Source organism: Phalangium opilio, unplaced genomic scaffold (genome assembly GCF_054372755.1).
Source record: "Phalangium opilio isolate 3A_F unplaced genomic scaffold, DU_Popi_V2 ptg000078l_1, whole genome shotgun sequence".
Lineage (NCBI taxonomy): Eukaryota > Metazoa > Arthropoda > Arachnida > Opiliones > Phalangiidae > Phalangium > Phalangium opilio.
This window is the reverse complement of record NW_028324186.1, coordinates 4817376-4821941: the sequence shown is the minus strand read 5'-3', so window position 1 is coordinate 4821941 and position 4566 is coordinate 4817376. Positions and strand designations below refer to the sequence as shown.

Genomic DNA, 4566 nt, shown 5'->3' with positions numbered 1-4566 from the left:
GCAGTTTGATAAAAATGTTTAATCCATTGGAATTTTGAAAATACCAAGGATGATCAAGCCTTACATTTTTTGAAACATCAAAAGTTTAATGTGATAAACTCCCTGCACGACCTAAGAAATTACCTTATTTCGTTTACGTGATATCAAATCTTTTTTAATATAATAAAAATGTCTTCGTGGACAAAGACTAGAAAAAGTAAATGATAAGAGAAAAAAATGGAATGACCGAAGTAACAGATATTAAATTTTTTCAGTTTAAAGACATGATTATAAAACATCAATTATTTAAAAAAAATACTTATCTTCGTTTTTTTCACCAAAATTACATTTGCATTGTTTTCGAAAGACAGATTATTCATTCTATATATCCTTTTTGGTATTAACAGTTTTCGAATGAAAAGGATTAGAGTAAATATCCTAGTATGGATAAGGGTTAATTTTAAAGGTTTCTTTTTTCGAACTATAAGAGAAAACGTTGTCTAAAACGACTTAATGGAACCGAAGTTAGAAATTTCATCTTTCATCAAGATTGACATTTAAACGTCGCTTTAGGGTGCTTTGGTTTTGCGCCTGCATTTATACGACCACGATTCGATCGGGTCCCATTTTTTGGGTCGACGATTTAAAATGTTTTATAAATCAATCATTAAAATTTGGATAAAAGATATTATTAACAAAAAAACCTTTGGTATATTATTGAGTGCGTGAGAACTGTTTTAAAAGTTGTGATTGAATTAGTTTGGTAGGACTTCGACTTGCTATTTATGAGCAAACGTATAACACCAAACACGTAAATGGACACCGACAAATGGTGGGCTGTGTATTTATTTCACTATTGGGCTTAATTTCCAGTCAGTATTAAAACGTATTGTAGTTCAAATTAAAAGCTGCAATCCATTTAAATATCACTAACGTGGAACTGTTTATATGATGGTCTACACTGGAAATCTAGCTGTAAATATAAACGATGTCGCATGTATCTGTTATATAGTAAAGATTTGACACGAACCATTTTGAAAAGAATGGAAAATTTCATGATTCAAAATTTTTGGGCAAATGTAATTTTGGTGAAAAAAACGAAGATAAGTATTTTTTTTAAATAATTGATGTTTTATAATCATGTCTTTTAACTGAAAAAATTTAATATCTGTTACTTCGGTCATTCCATTTTGTTCTCTTATCATTTACTTTTTCTAGTCTTTGTCCACGAAGACATTTTTATTAATATCTGTTCCTTCAGTCTTCATTTAATTAAGATCGTTAAGAAACAGTTGCATTTTTAAAATCTGCACTAAGCACAAACATAAATATAGGGGAGCTTAAGCATAAGGGACCTAATATTGCTAGTTAGTGACTAATGCTTTCAGGTACCAGTTAATCAGTTATCACCAATGAGATTAATTTATCACTGAAAACATCAAATTTTCATACTAAAATTATTTTGGCCTTTCTTTATCCCCTGGTTTTGAGTGTTAAAATATTTAAAATAACTCTGAGAATTATCTAGAATCATTTCTACTGATATTTCAAATTCAGAAGAATCAGTCATTGTTTTGAGTCTTTCAGATGACTGGCTTGGACTTATGTTACTGGTTTTCGGTTTTCGTTGTAGCAGTCTAACTGAGACAAAGTTTCTGCCTGACAGCATAGCCCACTCGATCCGCGCTCATGGACGCAAGCTGCTCGCGCTATAGAGAGCTTTCAGTTGGAGGAGGAGCTGAGCCTCGTGAAATCATTTACGCTGCCATATTGGTGGGTTTAAAGCAGGAATGAAGCTGAGACCACCCAATATGGCTACCAGAACAGCGGTAAGACTTGGGAGGGTGTGACGTACTACAATCCCATCTGAAAGCTCTCTATATAATAATAATTGACCAGGTCACTTCGTCTGCTAAACTTATGAATTGGACAATTAAACTTTTTGAGTTAATGTCTGGACTCTGGTTACCCTTGAATTTTCTTAGTGGTCCCGTGGTTTAATTTTTAAACTGGTCATTTGCCCTGTGCCACCGCCTTATTTCCCACACTGGACAAGGAAGTATTTCTCATAAAGTATAATGGCCATCAAGTTGTGTAAGAGACAGCCTGGCAGCCCCGTATTTGTTTACCCTGCCCATAGCCCACTCGATCACGCGTAGCACGACGCAAGATGCAGAGGGCAGAGCAGCGTCCGTGAGCATGGATCGAGTGGGCTATGCCCTGCCTGGCCAAGTCAGCTGGCTTAGGTGAAATATTCATTACTTCTATGTGACTTAATTCTAGACATTCTTGAACGAATCATCTTGTGAAAATTTTATAAGACAGGCTTCTGGCGCTGGGTTGGCAAATTTGCTTTTAAAATTTAAAGAAAATTAATTTCAACCGTTTTTCCTCTCTTCAGAAATTTAATAATGATAGTGTGTTACATATTTACCAAAATTTATATTAATTAATTAACACACTGTACATCCCTTTAATTTGTAATTTCGTGCTTGGAAGAGGCTGAATTAAAAATATTGATTTGATGACAGGAATTAGTGATAGTGTGAGTGAATCTACTATTTATTTTGCCAGCAAAAAACGTATCTTCGTAGCGGTAACCGTTGTCTAGAAACCAGGGAATGAACCCTTCTGCGTAGTTTGAATTAATCTACTTTACACATCAAAAATGTATCTAATTCAAACAAAATAGTTTATTCTAAATAGCGGTTATAAATAGTATTTAAAAACGTAACTGTTACCTAATAAAAATGATTGCAAGAGCCGGGATAAAAAACTGGTTTGTTAACAGGGTTTAGTGATCGTGTGATTTAATTATTCAATTATTTTACCACTAATGAAACATTCAAAATGATCTAAGCAGTGGTTATCGTTTGCCGGTTGCACCAGATATAATCTTTGTAGCGTTTATCGTTGGCAATCTGGCCATTGTTTACTGTTTTCTTAGGTAACGTTAGAATTGGCACAAAATAATTAATAATTCAAATGTTACCTAGTACAAATGATTGGAAGGACCTGAATTAAAAATATTGGTTGATTTGGTGACAGGATTTAGTGATAGTGTGATTGAATCTATCATTTATTTTACCAGTAAAAAACGTATCTTCGTAGCGGTAACCGTTGGCACTTGGCTGGCCGCTGGTGGCACCAGTCGAGAAACCAGGGAACGAACCCTGGTGCGTAGTTTGCATTAATCAACTTTAAACAACAAAAATTGATTTAATTTAAACAAATTACCTAATTAGCGGCTATCGTTGGCCGATGGCACCAGGTGAAACACCTTAAAACGAACCCAACACGGCCAATTGGTCTCTAGTCTCTCTCTACATACAATCAGCTGTTTTTAAATTTTGACCAAGGCTTATCGAAATCAGTGAATTTAAAAATTATCGGCTAAATCCTAAATTTAAATTCTTTTGTATTAAATTATAATAAGGTTTAACTTACGAAATTAAAATAAAATGAGGACGAATTAACCCCTTCTTTTATGTGAAAAGTTTAAAAATTCGCCTTAAGCTCGACATAGCCACACGCGTTGTCTAAACAAAAATCTTCGCTCAGTCGCTCTCTATTAGCGGTAAAACAGCATAAGTCCAACAGTACGTTTCTCTATGATTTTAGCTAGGATTAAACCACGTAAGTCCAACAAAATAAAAGGTCGTAAGTTTAAGTATGTGCTTAAAAGTACAAAAAGTAATACTTAATATTAATTGTTTTCAATAAAACTTCGAAAGGCACCAGTTTAATGTTCAACCTTTCATTTAAAACCATTTTCAGACCTATCGAATAAGTCTTCAAAAAATGGTCGAGTAGCTTTGGCCATCACAGCAAACATTTCCCATGTTATTCCTATGGGAAAATTTCCCTTTTTTTGCCAAAATGACTGAATTTTTTTATGGAAATGAAAACCACCCTTAGCAACTTTATTTTCTATAAAAAAACTAATGGAGGGATCTCTTTGAAATTTTAACCACATATTCAGGGTCCGAATGTTAGTTCAGTGGATTTTTTTCAAAACAATTAATACAATACAAAGAAAACTACATCCAAACGAAAAACCCTCCTTATACATTAAGAGCAGTATGAGGTCTTATCTAAGAGAGCTATCGCTCTCCTAGAATAATTCGTCTAACGATTCATGGGTTCAGTGGAAAAATAGACCGCTCGTGTCTAGTTTTCTGTGAAAACCCAAATATGAATACTATTCATATTCAAGTCTTGTAACCTAAAATAAGGGAATTGTATAGTTTAAATGATTCTGTTTAAAAATATTTTAGGGTAAAAGAGAAATGCCAATTATTTACAAGATCTTGGTATAAATTAGCTTTTAAAGTCAAAAATTTGCAGAAACACTAAATTTTACAAAGAATCCTTATTCTTGCCATTTAGTTAATATAACAGTTTTTGAGCGTTTAAGGCAGTCTTAATTATATTAAGTACACAAGTAAGTAAATGTTTATTGTTTTTCATAAAATGTTAATATATTAAAAATATTCATGTTCTGGTGGACTTGATCATCTCTACTCTCTTTTCAAAGTGTGATATTTTTTGTCAAATGCGCTTTAAGATAGCGAAAAAACACATGGA

General features: G+C 33.2%; 1 long non-coding RNA gene across 1 annotated transcript; it reads right to left on the bottom strand.

Moving 5' to 3' along the window:
• Positions 1 to 2420: 2420 nt before the first annotated feature.
• Positions 2421 to 3300, bottom strand: LOC149655930 (uncharacterized). Its single transcript, XR_016370311.1, has 5 exons — positions 3217 to 3300; positions 3068 to 3152; positions 2972 to 2994; positions 2721 to 2914; positions 2421 to 2653 (listed from the first exon to the last, which is right to left on the bottom strand). It is a non-coding gene; the product is annotated as an uncharacterized LOC149655930 (long non-coding RNA).
• Between the last annotated feature and the right edge of the window lie 1266 nt (positions 3301 to 4566).